Raw genomic sequence first — 22,586 nt, 5'->3', positions numbered from 1 at the left:
GGTGACTTTAATGCACACACACACAAACGTTTTCCTTTAAATTTTGCAGAAAAGGCTGGTAAAGTAGGGCTAATGTTCTGGCTTATTTCTAGAAAAACCTGAGCCTTCTCAAAGGAGAAGTCTGGGGAAAAACAATTCTGTTCCAAACTGAGTGAATTTCATAGTGCCGAGACATTTTCTGTTCATTTTTAAATTTTTTTTGAAATAGAAGTTCCAAATTCCAAAAAACACTCACACCCCAAAACTCAAAAACTACATCAGGCATGCACTATCGTGACTATACCATTTTGTGCCATTAGGGAAAATAAAGTCAGGAAACAAACCAAACAAAACTTTTCATAAATGCATGGATTCCATACAGCTGGCTCAGGAAAATAGATCACTACAATCAAATTTTCCCTATTGTTTCATCAGATGGCATTTTGCATGGTATTGCTGACATGAAGAACAATCTGATGAATGGGAAAGAATGACAGTTTAACTGGGGAAAACAAAACATGTTGAGTGGTCTGTTTCCTTGATATGACAATTGTCAGACTAATCTGTGATCCTTGAAGTCCTGGTGTTTGTACCTTTGCCAAAGGCATGATTGCCAATGGAGGGTGGTTTTTTTGTTGGAGAAAAATATCTTGCAGTAACCCCATATGAGAAGAATCTGATGAATTGGCTAGGCTGAGATGAGTTTCTGCAGGTCAGCATTTCTCCCCTAGTTAACAGCCCATCTTACATGAAATACCGTCATCTTTAATAAGCAGTATCACAAACATTCAGGCAACGACATTATGGAAGGCCTTCTCCTATATTTCTCAAGCACCTTATGAAATAAGTACCCCTTCCAAACACAGTTGCCTAAGCATTTTTCTTGTCTGCAAGGTAGTAATTGACTTTCTCAAAGATGCAGCAGTTTTCAGCCTCAGAAGCTCCCAACCCTCAGCCAAACATACACTAAATAATGCCTTATTGGGAAAATGTTGCTGATATGACAATAGAGTGGTCGTTACACAAGTTTTTGTCTCCAGGACTAAAAATGATTCATTAAAGGAAAGGATTTCTCCTATGTAATAATTATCAGTTATCATTGGCAATGAAAACTCTCCCTCCAATCTAGCTACTTAGTTCTCTCTCTCTCTTAACAGAATTGGGTGATTACATGTCCTATTTAAAAATCATATTCTCCTTCTCACTCTTTCGCCCCTGCCTGCCCCCCCTTTGGGGGAATAGTTTTTATTTTGCTGAAAGTGGCCATTTTTCAATTGTTACTGATGGGCTGGATTCTTTGTGCTGACTGCCAAGAAACTTTTGGAAATGTGCCCTGTTTCTTTCTCGAAATAGCTGTAAAAGTTTTCAAAGCAAAGTGCAAGAAACTGTATTTATTTGTATTCTAGAAGAGCTTTTTAGGAGAAGGGAGACACCCCTTTGTTGGTAAAGCCTGCATTACTGACACTAGATGCCCAAAGTCAGCCATTAACCAGTTTTAGAGATACTGGCTGGAATCCTGTTGAGAACCTACTTCTTTGTAAGTGAACTTGTATCTATGGAAATTAGAATTAGGCAATTCCATAATGTCTGCCTCCAGTATATTACTATGTAGGGAATCAACAAAATGACCAATGTGCATTGGAACTGATGCTCAATGGGACTGATGCACCATACATGATGCTCATTGGTCCTATTGTGCATCAGGGCAAGGGGTAAGGATTAGTGATGTGCATCAGGATACTTTTGCCAGTGTCTCATTACACATCTTCACAATTCACTAACATGGTTTCTTGGTGTCTGCTACATTGCTAAGTGTAAACAAAGTTACATAACATAATCCATGATAGAGGATTCCTGCTGATATTTCCATGTAGATCTTATGCTTCTTACATGGCACAGAATGAAGAAATTAGGAAGACAGAGATACTACCATACATTTCACAAAATATGTTTTTAATGCTGAGACAACAGGAAAAAAACCAACAGATTTACTGGGTTAAAATAATGATTTCATATTCAAGAGCCTTGGTGGTGCAGTGTACTGCAGCCACTCACTCACAAACCACAAGGTTGTGAGTTCAATATCAGCCAGGGGCTCAGGGTCGACTCAGCCTGGTATCCTTGCATAGGTCGCTAAAATGAGTACCTGGTTTGTTGGGGGCAATTAGCTTACACTTTTAAAACTGTTTAGTACATTGGTAAGCTGCATAAAAATGTATTTCCTATTGGTATTGCTTGTCATTTATTCCAAAAACAATGAATTAGCTTAAGGGAGTAAGCAGAAAAATAAAATGTAGGATTTATATAGTTGTTTGTGGAGGTCCTATACAAGCTTACTCGAGAGAAGCTGTATTCAAGTCAGTAGTATTTAATAATAATAATAATAATTTGTTTTATTTATATACCGCTATTCCAAAGATCATAGCGGTGAACAGCAAGTAAGCTAATTAGCAAGTAAGCTAATTTGCCCCCAACAGTCTGGGTACTCATTTTAGCGACCTCAGAAGGATGCAAGCCTGAGTCGAGCTTGGGCCCTTTTGCTGGTCTTGAACTCACAACCTTGTGGTTTTGAGTGAATGGCTGCAGTACAGGCATTTAACCACTGCGCCACCAGGGCTCCTTTAGACTAAGACTGGGTTGTAAATATTCCCAAACAAACAAACAAAGACAGAACCTTGAATGGACATTCTCTTAGGGCCCATTCCCACTGAAGGAATAACCCGCGTCCTGACTCGGGTCTGCCCTGCTATTTTAATCGATTCCAAAAGGCCCTGCATTTCCACTATGAAAATGGGGCCTCTTTGAAATCGATTCTTTGGGAGGGCATGCTTGTTGTTCCCATTTGAGCTGGGGAAGACAAGCGGCCCTCCACCGGACCCTTTCTCTCCCTTTCTCTCCCCTCCCCTCCCCTCCCCTCCTCTCCCCTTGTCTCCCTCCCTCCCTCCCTCCCTCCCTCCTCCTCCTTCTTCTCCCATCCTACCTTTTTCTTCATCCTACTTCCCTCCGCCAGGCAGGAGGGGAGGGAAAGAGAGGAGAGGAGGGGAGGGAAAGAAGAGAGAAAGAGAGAGAAGCGCCAGCGACAGAAGAAAGGGAGGAGGGAAAAGGAGAATAATCGATTCCAATCTGACTTTCCCACATGTTGGACGCAAGTTGGAATTGATTCTTACCAAAAGGAGTGCAAAGTAACTTCTATCAAAATACCCTGGCTTTTTTGCATTTAACCCATTTTTTCCCCACTGGAATCGATCACATGAGGATCTGAATCGATTTTCAGTGGGAACGAGGGCCTTTTAACTCAATTTTGGATTTGAGGTTTTAGGTAGTGGGAATGGGCCCTTAGGGCTATACTAATCTTTGAGTCATGATTTCACTAGGTTTCATGATTTCACTGAATCCCATCTGCATTTTCTTCCTGTTGTTCTTTCATATTGGGTTGTGATTCTTTGTCATTTCATCCTTTACTTATATTTGCACATATTGTTTTTGTGGTCCCCCCCCCCCCATTTGCATTTTTTTTTCTTTACACAATTTGCCAAATTTATGTAACTGTCACCATTAAATAAAACATGTTTCTGCATCTATATATTTTAAAAAATCAACCATTTAGTGATATTCTGCTTGTTTGAGGTGAATTTTATTTTATGGAAACACCCTGTAAGCCTTGTGAATATGTCAATGCTGAAAGCACTGTGAGCACATTTTCTAATCCAGTCTTCAGAGGTGCAGAAATACAATTTTTTTTCAAGTTTGTTGAGTCCAGTTAATTCTTTTTCCATCACTACATTCACCAGCAGTTACTTCTCCATCATTAGCATTCATTTTCTAGGAAAAGTTGTTTGACAAACATTAATCCTGCAGTATCTAGTCTTTCGGAAGGAACTATAGACTATAATATTACAACAATTTGGATTTCAGTCTGGGTATGACTCTGAAGCTGCAGGTAATTTCTCAACCTGGGTTTTTTACTATTATGTTAGAAACTCCTATAGTTTTTGAGACTATCAGTAGAAGAGCAACTGTAGAATTGTGTTGAAAGGGTCATTATCATTTGAGGCAGAAAGATCCCAGGGGATCATGATGGGCAACTGGATATACACTGTTTTATGAGCTCTTGCAGAGTTCCATGATGTTTTCAACACACAGGGCCATGACAGAAGACTGCTAGTAGGGAAGCTGAGGGTAGAAGCCTGGTTTCTGCCACTGACATGTCACCTTTCTCTGTTTAATCCATTCTCTCCAAAAGCAACTCTGTCTGTGAGCTTCCCTTTGGTAGATTAACCTATTCTGGTCAGTTGCGAAATAGCATAAGCAGAGAATGGTTGGATTTCCAGAGATACCTATAGAGCAATAACTTCAGTTGAATCTTGCTGGACAGTCATGAGATATTGTCCTAAGAAATAATTAAGTTTTGAAATATTTGACATTTAAATTCTTACATGAAACATGTCAATGGGCCCAGTCAAAATGGTTATATATCACCTTCCACCTCAGAGGCAATATCTATCAGAATTTAAGTTACTAGACGGAGGGTAGAGTTGCACTTATATCCGGCTAATGGACTTCCCAGGGATGTTGGTTGGCCACTATACCCTGTTTGGTGGAAAGAATCAGTATCTGTTGTCATAATGAGCACATAATCGAATATAGTCAATTAGATTCTATTATGGATGACAAATCAGCATTCCTAGTTCACTTGATATGAATATAAGATTATGAGAAGGGTGGTGTTAGATCAGAACAGACACCTATCTAGTCCATACTCTCTAGTCTAGTTCACACAGTGGCCAACCAATCCAGTGTCACTGGGTGTGTGTGTGTGTGTGGACTACACTGGGTGACATCCCAGAAGTGGGGTGACACCCCAGAAGAAAAGGGTGATACCTAGTCAGCCCCCTGCCCCCTGCAGGTGCTTCTTGGGTCCACGTGGGTGTCACTCCAGGCCTCGGAGGGGTCTCCAGCCTTGGTTGGTGGCAGGCGGCTGTTTCTCCTGCCTGGTGTGGCTGCTTTTTAAACCCATATAGCCATTTCCCCAGACCACATGGGTGCTTCCTCCCAGTCCATGTGGCAGTTTGACAGCCCCAGAAGTCCCACAGGAAGTCCTGCCTCCAGTAGTCCCACTGTCTCCCATTGGGTGACACCCATTACAGTATCCCCTCTGAACCAACCTCCTAGATTTGATCAAGGAACTACTCATTCTGCTCAGTTTCAGGGATATGTGTTCTTGTAAACTGGATGTAAAAATGGAATTGTGATCTCTTCCAACTCTATGATTCTATGATCAGCATGAAAGTAAAGGGTTATTCCTGGTCACATTAACATTTTGGGTGAAAAGAAGACCTATCTGTCTATCTACCTACCTATCTTTATATATTTATAAAGGCATCTCATGGCATTGACATTTTATTTGTGTTGGGAGCTGTATTTACTTTATCCTTTTAATAACTTTGAGGAGTAACTATTTATGTTCTACTTCACAAATACGGAAGGACTGTTACCTAAAATCATCCAGATTATGTAGGATTTGAAATCCGGGATTTATGGACTAGCTAATCATCTTATCAATACACTGTGAAAGGTCTGAGACTAATACTTAATTTGCCATCATTGCTGCAAGACATGCGAGAAAACTAAAGATTCAACTAGGTAAATACATTGGGATTTCGTCAACCGTATGCTGTCACTTATATAAATTGGACATTTTCCCTGTATTGCGTTTGATCTGGAAATAAACCCTGTTTGAAGAACCTAATTTAATAATTCACAGATCCTGTGGGGCTTGTAAATAAGAGATTAAGAAATGATATTTGATTCAAATTAATAACAGCTGCCTAAACTTAAGTGTTTTGGTCTGTAAAAGTCAGAGGAAATGAATAAATATAGCTAATAGCTATATACAAAGACTAAAATGGATTGTGTATACATTTCATATGGTTTATTTTCACTTTTGAGGAGAATGGTCTGTCTACAAAGACTACGATGAATTATTCTGGTTCAGCCGTTGGGTATGAGATCAGTCAAAACTGAAAACTGAAATGGACTGACAATATGAGAAAGAGACAGACACATAGTGAAACATGTTTGATAGCACCCTTGTTCTAGTTAGAAGATGTTTCAGCAAGTATTGGGAAATGTGGCATCCTCTGTCTGACATCGCTACTTAGTCACAAAATTCCAGCAAATGCACACACACACACACACACACACACACACACACACAGAATGGTGGGAATTCGTTTTCTTCATGTCATTCCACATTGCTGTGTGTGTATATATCAATGAAATAGCCATGTGAGAGACTGTGATTGTAATGATCAATACTGCTTCTATGGAAACTCCTGCTAACTCCTGCATGCCATCTTTCAGACTGGTCTATAATCTTTCTGTGGTACCATGGCAGATTTTTTTTGATGTACCTGCTAAGTTTGGGCAGGGAGCCAAGCATGGTAGAAAAATTGTGGCAATTCAGTCCTGCATTCTGTTTTAGCAAGGTAGGGCTTTACTGGATGTGCCCTGTTCTCACAGTAGTCATGTTGGGAAAAATTGAAAATGTACTGAATTCAGAGCCCTAATATCATATCAACTGGGTCTGCTGCTGCTATCTCAATTTGTGCCTGAATCCCCCTTTAAACCCATCTCCATGCATAATGTCTTTTGGTTGGTATATTTTGTTTTTTTATTTTGCTTTTAACTCCTGAAATTCCAGATCTCTGCTTTTTTACAGTCAGTAAAAAAGAAAGAAAAGAAATAGGGGAGAAATAAGGTAATTAGGCTGCTTGGGAGGGAGGGGGACAGTGGGATAGGAGGGAACACTGATACCACATAACTGGCAACCCTGCAGCCTTCCCAGCATGGATGTTTTGCACCTGGACTCTTGCATTGCTGACAGCTCTTGGACAGCTTTTCCTCTGTCAGTGAAAAGGGATGCCTTGAATATGGTTGGAGGATGAAGCAACTACACATTGGAAGAGTTGTGGTGTGGTAAATATCACCAAAGCTGCTTTTTGCCAGGTGTAATTGCAGTTTAAAAGCCATGTGTAGTAATCTCCATAGACACAAATTTTGTCCCTAAAATTGGTGCTTTATTTCATTTCCCTCCTGAGCATACACAATCAAATGCATCCTGGTTTTTAGTCTCCCTGTCATGCATTTAATTTGTGCGCTCATTTCCGTGCCATCCATGAATGCAGATTTCAAACACAGAGGGATCCAGGTGACAAAGAAGCCTGCACACACATAGGGGACCTCAGTTGGAGGTTTCTGTACTGCAAATATAGACATCAGATGTGGACATCAGAGGGGAGGGCTCAGGAGTTTAAAACATGAGGATTGGGCTAATGTTATCAAAAGTTCCCTGAAGACATACATGAAGGATAGTCTGATATTAACACAATTCTGTCATTTCAGTGGTAGTCTCTATCCCATTTTCTACTTGCAAAATGATTCATGTTTCTTCAGTCTGATTATGGCTTGAAGGCTCAGAGAGGTAAATAAGTATTGACAACTAGGAAGGAAGGAAGTCAGAGGGTCCTGGCAAATAAAGAGAGGTCCTCTGAGGGTGATTTGGGCTTCTCAGAATAAAATCTAATATAATAATTCCCTCATTTTGTTTGGAATACTCTGCACTGAACTTTCAGTACACTACTCTGCTTTTGTGACTGAATGGTCTCTGGGACAATTTCCCTCTGGAATACAATTCCAAGACCCCACTCACTCAGCATAAAGCCACTGGCCAAGGTATCGTGGAAACTATAGTTGAAACAATAATTTTTCTAAATTCTGGTATCTTCCCATTCACCCTCTTCTGAAGTATGAGCTATATTAGTATACAAAAGAACTCCTGCCTCAACAATTCTCTGCTGGCTGTATGCATGATTACATTCTGGGAATGCTCTTTTTATCTTAAGATCTTGCAGCAAGCCTAATTGCCCCACACTTAATTGAAGCACAGATTTGGGGATGGAGTAAAATGGATGGAATTGCTATCATCATGCACATGCAATACTCTCTTAATTCTCCTTTAAAAGTTGGAATCTCCACTTCATTGCCTAGCATTAATGAACTCTTATGTCAGACAAGGTTCAGTTAGAAAAAACAAGGAAGAAGCGACAGCAGAAAAAGAGTGAGGAAATAATCATCCAAAGAAAAACTTAACATGAATCTTCCCATGTCAATAAAAATTCAGGAGTAATTAGTTACATGGATCACTGCTCCTGCTCAAAAATGTCAGACATCCCTGGAGCTTTCTCTCTTTTTCTGTTTCACTCATACATCCATATCTTTGGAGATTGTTTCCTTGGAAGAAAATTCTCTTTCATTGAACACACACAAAAACATTTAGGTTCTTTTATTTAACCATCTCTCTTATAATATAAGTGTTCAGCTTATTCATAATTTGGGATGTGATCCTCCCAGAGCTTGGGAAAAGAATACTTTTTGGAACACAGTTCCCAGAATTGTCAGAGCAGTGTTAACTGCTGTCAAGTCAACTTCAACTTATGGTGACTCTATAAATGAAAGACCTCCAAGTCACTCTATCAACAGTCCTGCTCAGGTCCTGAGATTCATGTGGTGGAGTGATGGAGTCTCCTCCTTTGGACATTTCTAAGCAGGTTGGATGGCCATCTGTCAGGAGTACTTTGATTGTGTTTTCCTGCATGGCAGTAAATTGGACTGGATGACCCTTGTAGTCTCTTCCAACACAAAATGGAACAGTGTTATCAGAAGTGAGATAATGATCATGAACTTCTTTCTCTTGAATTAAATACCTTACCTTTCAATGCTGGGTGAGAAGGTCTCAAAAAACAAATGGCTCATCTAAGCCTCCTTGTTTAAGAACTTGGAACTCATCTCTTAGGCCAAAGTTTTGCTAAAATTATTGCCTTCCCTGACTGTTTTATGCTGCTTTGCTGTTTCAGTAGAAACTTCAGAAGAAACTGAAGACATGTCTCAAAGGGCAAAGACTGAATATATTTTTAAAACTTGTTAGCAGATAGCTAAAAATAATAATCAAGATTCTCATTCAGGCCTAATATTTTAATTGTAAAATCTACTCCACCTCCTTTTAAATAGAATTCTTTTACCTATAGTACTCACCTTTTCTGTAGCCTAAAATCTGGTGTCTGTTGCAGGATGGTGTTCCAAGATATGACTCACAAAAAGAACCCGGATTAAACTAAGCATACCTTGAACAGGTTTCAAATACATCTTCATTGTCAATTTGTTCGTGGGGATGGATGCCATTTCAAAATGTGAATAACAAAACAGGAATGTGCGAGTGAGGATATTCACATCATTCTGGTAAAAAAAAAAAAGATGTGTGAATGACCCCTTGGAATTGTATCTGAAATAGATGCAATGGCCACAGGGATAGTGGGGATTGTTGCAATATAGTTCAGGGGGGTGGTTTGCAGCAGTATAGCTGCATATCTAGAAGTAACATCATGTAGTCTGACCATTAGAATGTATTTCCAAGACATTAACTGTTCATTTCTGATGATTTGCAGCCCATCTTGACAAAATCAATTGACAATCCCTGCAAAAGGCTAGGCCTATTCTAATTTATGAGTTCAGTGAATTGAAGTTTAAATCTTCTCAATAGAAATTGTCTGGTACAAGACAATGCAAGACATTTTTGCTCAGAAGCCTGTAAAGTCTGTTCAAGCCTTCTAATAAATTTTTGCCTTGAAACCTGCCTAAATGCTTTTACAAATGGTTGTGAGACCCAAGAACAAGTTTACACACTAGCTGATATCCACAGTTTTAAGAGAAAATGTGATCCAGCTTTTCTTAAACTATGTAGGACAGGGGAAATTGTACAAGAAAAATCCCTGTGTTCCCTCTGTTCAAAATGATTAGAGTGACCAGAGGTTTCGTACTCTGTTCTGTTGTTCTCATGCCAATCAGAATGATAATAAGCTGATTCATTGGGTCTTTCTGTGTATCAGCAAGTTTCTCTTTAAATATTTCCTTTCAACTTTCTTTCACCAGAGACTATTATTGTTATACATGGAATCCAGCATAATGCTAAGGAGGAAAGGAAGAGTGACTAAAAGAAAGAAAGATGTCTGGCATTCTGTACCACAGTTGAAGATTCATAATCTAGAATTACAGATCTGCAACTCCACCATATTCAGTATTACTAGGTAGTCATGATTGTGGCCATGTTGCCATGATTGTAAATGTCCCACACACCCAATTTAATAACCAGTAGCTGCACTGAGTGAAGCTGTTCAGCTGGCAATTGGGCACAAGGAGTACAGTGTTTTCTGCCCTCTCTCACCAGTGCATGAGGTTGCAACAAAGACAGATAATCACAGCTTCACCCTCTGGTGGAGGGCTGGAAGTGTCATGCTCCTTGGACTCCAATTATCAGTTGAACAAACCTTTGGTTGATGCAGCTGCTGGCTGATAAATTGAATTTGGGGCTGGGTTGGGGGTCAGTCTGGGATACATGACTTAGGGGTTTATCACACAAGGCACTTACAGCACTGGAATCATTGCCCAAACACATCAGAAGCACAGAGGTGGGATAGCCGGTCAGTCAAGCTTCTGAAGTATCATTGAGGGGTCCCGCTCTTCTCCCATCAATGAATTCCTGTTCCCATTATTACAGAAATGGCTGCTCTGCGAATGATTCATCAACAGGAGAAGAGCAAAATGCACTTCAGAAATGCTTCAGAAGTGTGATCGGCTTTCCCACCTCCATGCTTCTGAAGCATTTGGGCAATGATTCAAGTGTGGTAAGTGCCTCATGTGATAATCCGCATTGGGCTCAAGCAGACTGGTAGCTTGGAGTGGCCTCTGGTCGCCCCCCGATCAGCTGCAGACTGCAGTGATCAGAGCCCGCAGTCCTGAAACTGTCTGATGCTTCACTCCTGGATGGGCCACCAGCAAGGAGCAGCTTTTTGCCTCTCCTTTTCTGGCTGGCTTCAGGCTGCCTTAGGCAGCTGTAGAGTGGTTTCAGGCTGATCTGGGGGCATGTGTCATCTGCATACCATGCCCCTGAAGCAGCCAGAAGCCACTCTTTTTTTCCTTTGTGTTTTGGGCCTTATTTACACATCCACAACTAAGTAAGTAAGGTAGGATGTTAACAGATGTTTGGCTCCAAGGATGGGGGGTGACTGTTTTACACTAAATTTCTTATTCAAAATGCCATTTCATATCCACAGGCAAAAGAAATAGGTCTTCATGTGCTTACTGGTGGTTGTATTTTATTCTTTAAAATAGGTTTTATGAATATTGTATTTGGTTAAAAAGCCCAAAGTGTATTGGCCTTTATTTGGCCTTCTTCAGGGGCTACACATTCAAACTATCAACAACAGAAAGTTCTGGAGTTGGCTAAAAATCTCACTCCATATAATTGGACTATTACACAAATCTGTTTTTCACTAAATGCCTGATTGAAAATGCCATTGCATTTCATAGAAAGCAATTAGCCTTTGTTTGTAATCCATCCGAAGGAGTAAATTGATCTAATTTTTATAAGCGTCACATAATCAATGTAGCAGATCAAGACTCTATTTCATTAGTACACCAAGAAAAGTTTGGAATGTTCCTACAGAAATGTTCACAGGATCTCTTTGAATGTAATGTCTACTTTTGGGGACATGCTTTTGGTATGTTCCTGGTGAAACAGAACGCTGAAGCACAGAATTGTTAAGATAAAGCTGTTCTGTTCAAAAACCGATAACTGGGGCCAGTATTTTTATCAGCTATTTGGCTCAGTATACTAAGGCGGGGTACAGACCACCCAGAAGAGGCACCTCCTCGGCGCCTCTCTCTGCTGCACAGCTATGCTGCAACATACAAATTGCATGGCACAGCTGCACAGCAGAAAAAGAGCTCAAAAAAGCAGCTCCTCTTTGCTGTGCCACATATACGTTGCAAGTGCACAGCTCCATATGGAAGCTGCGCAGCTGCGACATAACGGTTACGCACGCTGTGTGTAAGGCACTGCATAATGGTGGCATGTGCACGACATGCTAGGGTTGCAGGTCATGTACACACACCTCCCCGAGGCAACCCTAGCACGTCGTGGATGCGCCGCAAAGGGCCCGTCTGGAGAGGTCCTTAGTGACCTTTTCTAGACTGTCAGGCTCCTGCTTGCAGTCTCCTTTCCCAATAAGAGGCTGGGCTGTAAAAGTACCAACTTTATTAAAAATAGTGCACATACAAGAGAAGTGAATGAAGATGCATAGTTACAGATGAGTTATATAGTCCCACAAGCATATCCACCCCCATAAAGCAATAAAGTAAATTAATTGGATAAGTCTTTCCCGCGCAGTGTGGAATCTCCTCCCCAATGATGTAATGTCCTCCAGTCCGGGATCTCTGGCAGACTCTCAAAACAATTAAGTTCTCACAGGGTGTTATCTCCTCCTTGCACCTGTGGCCTTGAAGCACAACCATCCTTCACCACTAGACTAAGTAATAATGAACCTTAACAGCCTATGAGTATATTTAAGCATGGTTATATATCCCATCATCCCACAATCCAACATACATAGCAGCATTTAAAATATAACAGCAACATGTATAAACATCAGGAACATATTACTATAACATCATATAAGTAATAGCATTAACTCTTAAGGTTTAACTCCCCCTCCCAACACAAGAGCAGTCTCTGCCTGGCAGGGCAACTCCCTAACATTGTAACATTCCAATCCTAATAAGCAAGCACAGAAGCTAACCAGCAATCTATCTCCTTCTAGGACATTCTAATATATATCAAACCCATTATAACCTTATTCTAATAATATCTAAACAAAACCCTAAATTTATAATCCCTCTGACAGAAACCCCAAATGAATATATAAATGACAAATGAATATATGAATGCAGGGGATTTCTGACCACCTCACCACCTCCACATCTGATGGAAATATTCACCCATACTCTGATTATTGGCAAAATGGCTTTCCTTCTCCCCATGAACCTGATGCCCAATAAAGTAGGTTGGGGTGGAGTTATGATTAAGTAATGATCATGAATACGGAACAGTTACCTAGATTTATCCATCCATACCTGTTCTGTATTCCTGATTGCTATTTAGGCTCTTTCGGCATGGGCCAATAAAACAAGCCTTACCCTGTCCCTTTGTTGTGGAGTCTGGACAATACATGGTCCAAAGCCCAAGCCTGGTGTGAACAGATTGGACAAGTTTGGTGTGAACAGATGCTTTATAAGAGGGGTATACCCCATTCCATGTCAAACCTGGGGTATACCCTCTTATAAAGCATTGATCTGGAGCCTTCGATTATGGTGCTGGACTGCTGTTTGAAACACGTTGCACAGTGCCATGTCACATTGTGCCACCTGGCATGCCTGGTGCTGCTGTATGTTGCTCACTCTGAGGTCAGAACAAGGAGCCCAACCTCACATGGAGCACTCAGCCATGTGAGGTTGAGCTCCTTGTTCTGACCTCAGGAGTGAGTGACACATGGCAGACAGCAGTGTGGATGGAGGAAGGTCAAGGCAGCTCCAGGGCCAGGATATTCTGGGCTGCCCCAGGAGTATCCTGGCCACTGCAGACAGAGCCTTAGTCACAACTGGGATACTACTGCCATGATCACAATCACCACCCTCCACAATCTACTTTAACAGTAGTGTGCAGTGTGGCAGCAGCTGAAATATATACTAGTACAATGCATTTCCAAGTAATATTCAGGACTATGTAGAGGATATTTCAACTGAGATATAGCTAATACATAAAAGGCCATGCCCATGTCTGATGATATCAGGAATCTCCACAGTTCATTTGCTGCTGAATTGAAAGCATTGTTGGTTTCTGTTGATGCGCAAGCAGCTAGAAATAATGTCTGCCCATGCCATGAATTTTTCTCTTTTAAACAAGTGCAAACCATCCAACTGTTTCTGGAGGGAAGTAATAGCCTATCTAATTAATAGCACCTCTATCTTGCCTGGATTTAAATCTGCAGAGTTGAAAAAATAGAAAAAAATTGAAAAATGCCCCCAAAATGTGTTTCTTCCATTACAGGAAATGTTGACAAGGATGCCATTTTCCTTCCTGATTCTGGCTACATGGATAAGATGGCTATCCTGGAGAGCAGCCACACTGCAGAAATAAAGCAGTTTGACAGCACTTTAACTGTCATAGCACCATTCTATGGAATAATAGGATTTGTAGCTTGGTGAAGTATTCAGCCTGGTATGTCAGAGAGCTCTGGTGCCTCACCAAACAACAAATCCCAGGTTTCTGTAGAAAAGAGTCATGACAGTTAAAGTGGTGTCAAACTGCTTCATTTCTCCAGTGTGGATACACCCCAGTTGCTTTTTTGTCCTTCTCAAATTAGCCACTCAGTTAGGTAACTAATCAGGAATCCTACACAGCGTGCACAATGGTGTCGGGATGATAAATAGCCAATTGGACTTGGCTGTCGGAGACTTCACTGGCAAATGAGGACAGTTTCGATGAACGCATGAACACTTTCAGAAGGAGTGTCAAAAAAGGAGAACTTGTTTTACCACTGCCAAAATACTTATAAAAAACACTGACAGCAAGTAGTTTCACCTCAGCCCTCATTCCAATATCATTTCACTTTGTGATTAATTTGGGTAAATGATTGTGTCTACTGGAGCCATCCTCTTGTCTTTCTGGAACACTTCTTGCAGCCTTTTCGATCTTATTTATATTCTGCTCTTGTCCTTGCTTTGTTTAAAGGCACTACATAATTTAGTGTATGTAAGAAAACACTGCACTCTGTTGATAATAGATAGAAACCTGGTTGGTGAGTTTTTCCATGGATGAGGAGTTGGCAGGGAGTGTCTGACAATCCAATGGTACTCATCACTACTCATTTCATTTCCCCCTCAATCATAAGTATGTTCTTTTCTTCATGACCTCTGAATACCGATCTTACCCTATGATGGCAAGTGGGCAGTTTTCTCTGAAAAAGAAACACTTCCCATTGTTCAGCAGGAACTGCATACAGACATCAAGTGCGTGTAGTGATGGGCATAACAAAATTACAATGCGGAATATTCTACTATAGAAATGTTCTCCATGATTGACGTGACGAGAAAGGGCTGATTAAATTTTCCTGATAGCCTCCGAGGAAAGAAAAGAACCTGAAGTCCATGTAGATGAGTTTATCATTGACAGCCTCTGTTCAGCACAGTTGCTTTATTATGGAGGGAGAGGGATCTTTTCCCTTGGGTTTCAAGAATGGTAGAGAGGAAATGGATATCTTCCTTCTTTTTTAGTGAGAAACCATAAATGCAAAGAAGGGAGATGGGGAAAATATATTTTCACTTTTGAGTGCAGGCATTAGGAACACCTTGTGTAGGAACTCTGTGGCTAGATGCTAGGAGAATCAGCAAATACTCAGCCCATCATTTCTCTTCCTAAATGGTTTTTCTAGGGGGGGAAGGCTCTGTTGAGGTGACACTGGAAGATTGTATTTGTAAAACATGTATTTGTAAAAAAAAAAAATACAGGTATTTGTAAAGCAGTTACAAGCACTGCTCTAAGGACATGAAAGGACTGGGTGGGTGAGGAAAAGGAGGAACATATTTCTTAATTGGATTTATATTCCATTTTCCTCCCAAAGTGGCTTACAATATTAATTAAAACAGAACATCTAAAACAATATGGAATACAAAAGTTTAAAAAGCATGAAACCACACATACAATTAACACATTACTTTAAAGACATTAACATTAAAAAAAACCTGAAACACATTTTGCATATTAACAACTGCATACCTACAGTAAGTGTGTTTCCCTCTATCCTGGTGGGCTACAGTGGAAGGTTTTTGCCGCCCAGCAAAAAGAAAACAAAGGAGGGCAGATCAAACCTCTCACAGGAGGGAGTTCCAAAGTCTAGGAACAGCCACCAAGAAGGCTCTCTCCTGTCTTCTCACCAGCTGAGCCTGGGATGGTAATGGGAGGGAGAGAAAGCCCTTCCGCAAAGACTGTAAGACTCAGGCACACTCAAAAGGGGAGATACAGGCTTTAAGGTAGGCTGGACCTTATCAGTGGGGCCATTACCCCTTGTGTTCACTCTGTGGCTGCCCGTAGTAGGTGTCCTGCCATTGGAACAAGGTGTTCTCCCATAGGATCAGAGGTGGCCTTGGATTCACTATATCTAAGACCATCTGTACTTCCAACAGACACGTAATTTAGGACCACTACTTATGGACACTTGGACTTGGATTTCCTATTGAAACATATAGGGGGGAGTGCCTTTGGTGTAGGGGAGGAGAATCACTGTAGAAATCTCCACAAGGGGGAGGGGAGAGTTTGCAGTTTACCACCTGTGCAAACTGTGCAAACTGGCTTGAAGTGAAATTGGCATATCATTGTTTCATTTATTTATTAATTACAATATTTTTATCATGAGATTTCAGGGCAGCAAAAAGATAAACCAGTATAAACAATGTAAGCAATTCTAAATTAAATTCTACTACTGATTCAAATAAGATTAAAAACATATAAAACATTTCAAATTAAAATGACTTTATATCATTAAGAGAGACTGAAGGCTTTCATGGCTAGCATCCATAGTTTTTTGTGGGTTTTTCAGGCTATGTGGCCATGTTCTAGAAGAGTTTCTTCCTGACTTTTCGCCAACATCTGTGGCTGGCATCTTCAGAGAAAAAAAGAGAGATTTTTAAAAACCTATTAACAAGCTTTAAAAAGTAATTTTGGTCCCAGTGGTTTTAATAAAATGCCATGTTTTGATCAGGTGTCAAAAAGATACAAAAGTGGTGCCAGTTGGGTTTCAAAGGGAAAGCTATTCAGCAAGGGCCTCCCTGGTGTCCCCTCCTATCATGTTCTCCTGCTGGTGAGACACAGAGAGTCCCTCCAGAGCATATCATCTTCCTCTTTATTCCTTATTTCTTCCTCCTACATCGGATGTTGTGATATTTGTCCAAAAAAATGGTATCAGCAATAAGAAAAGCTGCCCAGACTGGCTGTTATGAATGATGGTCACCCTACTTTGATATGTTTTTCTTGTCCTCCTGAAGGTTTCGAAGTATGATCAGGCAGTTTTTCTTTCTGACCATGGTACATTTCAGATTCAGATCTCTCTCATCTTCAAACATGAGAGGTGTAAAGAGAAACTGAAAAAGAGAAAAAGAAGCAAAATTCAACTTTTTTAAAAATAGTGAAAATTTGCCAGAAAAGAACAGTAATGGTTACAAAGCTCTGAAGAAGTTTTGGATGTTATCCATTTTGAAGAAGTCCAAATCATTCACTCGTCCTCTTTTTGTCTTTATCTCTGATACAAAAATGGATTTGTGTGTGTGTGTGTGTGTGTGTGTGTGTGTGTGTGTGTGTGTGTAAGGGGAAAGGAATATTAGTTTGATACAGCTGGATGGGGAAATTTGCCAGGTACTTCCCCCCCTATTTTTTTGGTTAAAAAAACAATAAATAAACCTCAAGTTCTTTCTATCCCTTTCAATAAACAAACTTATCTGCACTGGACTAATCCAATAGATCCAACTACTCTCAGCACGGAATGGATCAAGTTGTACCTGCCTGCCATATAACTTTGAAAAATAAATATGAGAAGTCAGCCAGAAATACAATTGAATATATACAGTGCAAGTATTCAAACACAATTTTTAAGCAAGTAGGCACTGAAAACATTCTCCCTGAATGAATCTATCTGCCAGTTTTGCTTTTTTCCACATTGCAATATCTATCTGTCTTTCTGTCTCAAGTTTTTTCTGGCCTGATTGTGAAAAAGTTTGCAAATTTTGGCAAGATTTTTTTAAAATGAAGTCAACGCAACTTCCAGTAAACAGTGCACTGTTTAAAAATGAGTTTTTACAATTGCACAGGGTGGATACGTAAAAAGAAATGACACATCTTAGTAAGAGTAGCACCCACTGTTAAGAATAGGAAGGCTAAACTCCTACTTTGTTTTCAGTTGTTTCCATAGCACATGCATTTCTGTTTGTCTTTCTTTATTCCCCTAATCTGCTGATCAGACGTGCTCTGTTATGTCTACTATAGTTTGCTGATGAAATCATAGTTCGGAAGGTTCCAGATGATTTGTTTCCTTACCTAATTCCTGCTCTTCACTTTCTCTCCTTTGATTTATGAGGGTTTCCAAAACAGGCTGCTTCTACACTTACTGATAAGGGAATTCTCCATAGCCAATTAACACAGTTTGTGTAACAGACTTGAACCTGGCAATTAAAAGGTTGAAATACACAGAAAAACCTTGTTTTACAGGACTCTATGGGCAATCTATAAAACTTCAAAGACATAAGGAAAAAAGTACCCTAATAATGAGTTCTTTTATTTTTCACAAACCAAGTCATAATTCCTGCACAATTTCACCACCTTCACAGAAATAAGAGATAGAAGGATCTTGGGTGTTAGATTACTATTTCTTTCCCATGGATTATTTAAGCCTCTAAAATTGGATGACCTCTCTCTTTTAAAAACAGTTGCTTCATTTGCCATACAGTAATTCATGACTGCAGCCAAAATAAGACCACCATAATTTATCAGCCACCATAAACAGAAAACATTAATACAGGTTGAACATCCCTTATCCAAAATGCTTGGGACAAGAAGTGTTCCATTGTTCATATTTTTATTTTTGTTTTTTGAATTTTGGAATATGTGTATTTGCATATATGTTCATCATGAGAAATCTTGGAGATGGGAACCAATTCTAAACATGAAATTCATTTTATGTTTCATGTACACCTTATATACATAGCCTGAAAATAATTTTATACAATATGTTAAAATATTTTTTTTTTGCATGAAACAAAGTTTGTGTACATTATACCATCAGAAGGCAAAGGTGTCACTATCTCAGCCACCCACTGAAAACAGTTTATGCTTTTGGAATATTTCACATTTGGGAATTCTGGATAAGGCAGGCTCAACCCATATCAGAATTGAAATAATATAAAATTCCTGAATGGAAGTTATGTGAAGATTTAAAAATGTAAACAGTTGCCAAGGAGCTACAAATGGTGGAGAAGGAGTAACTTGGGCGGGATACAGACGGGCAGGGGAAGACGTCTTGGAGGTGTATTCTGCTGAATACGGAGCCTCCAGACCGCCCGCCCCGGGGGCGTGGCTCAGGAGATGGGGCTTCCACATGGGGGGCAGTGAAGACGCCTCACCTGGGGCCATTTCTGACCCGCAGTTTCCAAACCGCCGCCTCGGAGGATGCTGCAAAGAGAGAGGCAGCTTCCTCACGGGTGGCCAAAAATGGGGCTTTTTTTTTCCTTTGCCGGCTGGTGGATGCGCAGCTGCACAGCTGCAGCGCTAAGCAGCGGCGGCAGAAAGCCTATGTGCACATTTAAAGTGCCCAAGCCCCTTTAAAACTTTTCCCCCCGCTCTGCCCAAGAACAATGGTGGTCTCCTGCCAGCTGGTGATCAGCTGGTGTTGGCATCCTTGTCCTCTTGCACTTTGCCAGTGTCACCAGCATCATGGATGCCTCCTCTCCTTTGGTCCCCGCGCTCCTGCTGAATCTGCAATGCACAGCCACAGCTGTCGCCGCTGCCACCGCTGTCCCCCTGCCATCCCCCATCACCTCGCTTGTATATATGTAAATATTTACAGTTTTAGTGGTTTTTATTGTTAGGTGAAAATGGCACAGGAATGTGTGTAGGGGCTCACTTTAAAGTCCAAACTTTCCAAGCAGCGCATGCGTACATGTTGCTCTAGGGTTAGGGTTAGGGTTAGGGTTAGGGTTACGAGTCTTAAAATGCGCTGCAGCTGTGCTGCAGCTTCCACACCTGCATGGCAGCTGACGCTGCAATTAAAGCCTGACTGCAAACTGCGCATGTTCCAGGACCCCGACTCATTATGCGACGCAGCTGACTCGGAGCTTTTAAATGGGCAACTTAAATTAGCGGCGTAGCAATTCTGGCGTACCGGTGCAGCAGCTTACAGACGGAGCTGCGCAGCTGCGCATCAAACGGAAAAGAAGCGGAGAAAAGCAGCACCTTTTTAATGCCGCTTCTTCCCGCTTGGGGCGTGTTCATGGTGGCATTCAGGTAAGGCCCGTCTGAAGGCTCTACCTTCATGACGTCATGAATACACCCCTTTTTGCCCGTCTGTATCCCGCCTAAGTTACTCCCCTCTGGTCTTGGAGCAAATCATTTTATTATTATATTGTAAATTCAGGAATTCCAAAGGTTAGTGCCATGCTCTTGCAGGATTATATTTGGTATTTTTGAGTTGCTACTACCACTATTACTAGAAACAAACAAACAAAAAAGCCAATGGTTATTATGTTTAATGTAGACAACATCCCCAACCAAGCAGCTTCTTTAAATTTCTCAGGGACTCATTTTACACTATACAGCCTTAAAGCTATGGTTTCACTTTAAACTGCCATGATTCCACTCTATGGAATTATGGGATTTGCTGTTTTGGCAGAGAGATTTAGAGTTTCAGCAAGAGTTATAGTGTTTCCACCATATTACAAACCTTAGGATTTTGCAGTTATTGCAATGGCAGCTACAGTGGAATCATGGCATAAAGATACACATTTCACCAGTCCCAATTTGACAGGGATGATCCTGATTAATACTCAGTTATTTCAGCTACTTTTAAAATGTCCCAGTTTTTTTCTCCTCCTTCCACTTTCACCCTTTGGCATCTCCTAAGCTTACTTCAATTGCTGCAAAATACAGGAGTAGTTTGTATTCAATTAACTTAGCAAGGGGAAGAGGAGGGGCAGAATTTCCCTTCCCCAGCATGTTCAGGCAAAAGCAAACTGCTGCAGCCTCTCCTACCCTGTTTGTTCTCCTTTATTAGTAACTTTTGCCATAAACGGCCAACTGACTTACCCGAGCAGGCCGAGTTGCTCCTGGGGGTCCACACCACCTTTCTCCCTCCAGCGGGCCTGGCTGCGCCCCAGCATGCCTTGCTGGGGCGGGTGGGCCCATGATTGGCTGGCTGGGACAGGAAGGGGAGGGACTTCCACCTCCCAATGGGACACTCTAGGATGCGGGAGGTCCCCCTCACTGGTTGCCCTGGTCCTCCAGGCAGTCGATTGGCCAACGGGCCTGGGTGCGGGGCTCCCTCCCACCTGGCGCCTCCTCCTTTCAGACCTATATTAGGCCATGTGGGGCGTTCTGCCGCGGTGCCATTATAGCTTGATTTTCCCACCCTCGGGTTTGTGTTTTTTTCCTGTCACAACTGCTGGGGCGGTAGCATAGGTGGTTTCCAGGGCTGCGTAGCACTTGATTGGGAGTCCTTTGGGACCCGGGTGTACTGAGGGCATACACTGTGGCCATTTTGGGGGCCACATCATGGTAGCACCTCCTGATGACTAGGGGCTTGACTGAGAACATGCAATTGGCTGGTTGCATGACTGCGAGATGGCATTTTCTTAGCCCCTAGGTCATACTGAAGCCTGGCCATGACCAGGCATTTCAGTTCATTAAACACCCGAGGGGTTGTTCAATGTTCCAGATCCTGACTTCATGCTTTGGGCCAACCCTACCTTGTTTGCTGTTTGTTTAATAAAGTTGTGGCCTTTCCTCCATGTACAGATCTTGGTTTTATTTGGCGGCGACCCTCCAAGGCATCTTGACCATATTCTATGTGGTCCTGCTTTCATTTGTAAAATATGTAAAAATCTATTCATCTGGGACTATAAAAATCCTAAAATCACTCCTAATGAGGTCTCCAGTGTAGGCCAAGATGCCAGTTGGGATTTACAGCCTGAGGCTGCAGACTTTTTGGTTGTAGAATTAGGCCAATGTGGGGATTCATAATGTCTTGACGTTGTACAGAGTGATTCTTAGACTTGCTGTTTCCTATGTTGGTAGTGAAAACCATCTCTGGAGCAGTTCAGGACCTGATTGGCTAGTTTTCTCTCAACGTGGAAATAGCTTTCTTTGACAATCCATCACTTCCAGTATATGCCGCTCCTGAAAATACTCCTTACACTGGCATAACAAACAATGCCAACATAGTGCAACACCAGGCTACAAAATTCCATCCTGAATGGATGTAAGTGCAGCATCTCCAGCCTGGATGAAGGAATAGGTCACTTTAGCCTTTTCCTTTTGCTAAGGTCCTGATCCAGTTCTGTTAATGGATCCTTTTTCTGCAGTATCATTGGCAGGCATGGATGGTTCAGCTTGAATCTCTACTCTAAGGTTCTGATCCTGACTGCCCCTGTACTAACTGCAGAGTAAAAGAGGTGAGGTAAAGGGGGGGGGGGGGAAGGAGAGCGTATTTATTTAATTAATTAATTTATATTCTGCCTTTCTCCCAGTGTGGGACCTGCAGTGACTCCCAAGATAATATAATAATAATTTTATTATAGTTTTGCAATAATTTAATTCTATTTTAGGGCATCACTTTTGTATGTTTGAACTATTCGCTGTTGTAGTTGTGTACCTTCAAGTTGTTTCTGACTTATGATGATCCTAAAGTGAACCAATTTCTTGACAAGATTTGTTCAGAGGAGGTTTGCCATTGCCTTCCCCTGAGGCTGAGAGAGTGTGACTTGCCCAAGGTCACCCAGTGGTTTTTCTGGCCAAGCTGGGTAATAAAACCCTGGTCTCCAGAGTGACAGTTCAACACTCAAACTACTACACCATGCTGGCTGTACTTTTAACTGCACTGTTCTTTTAATATTGTGAG

This window comes from Sceloporus occidentalis, unplaced genomic scaffold, assembly GCF_023333645.1.
Source record: "Sceloporus occidentalis isolate IW3139 unplaced genomic scaffold, rSceOcc1.0.p SCAF_6, whole genome shotgun sequence".
Taxonomy (NCBI): Eukaryota; Metazoa; Chordata; class Lepidosauria; order Squamata; family Phrynosomatidae; genus Sceloporus; species Sceloporus occidentalis.
Note: the sequence above shows the minus strand (reverse complement) of the source record.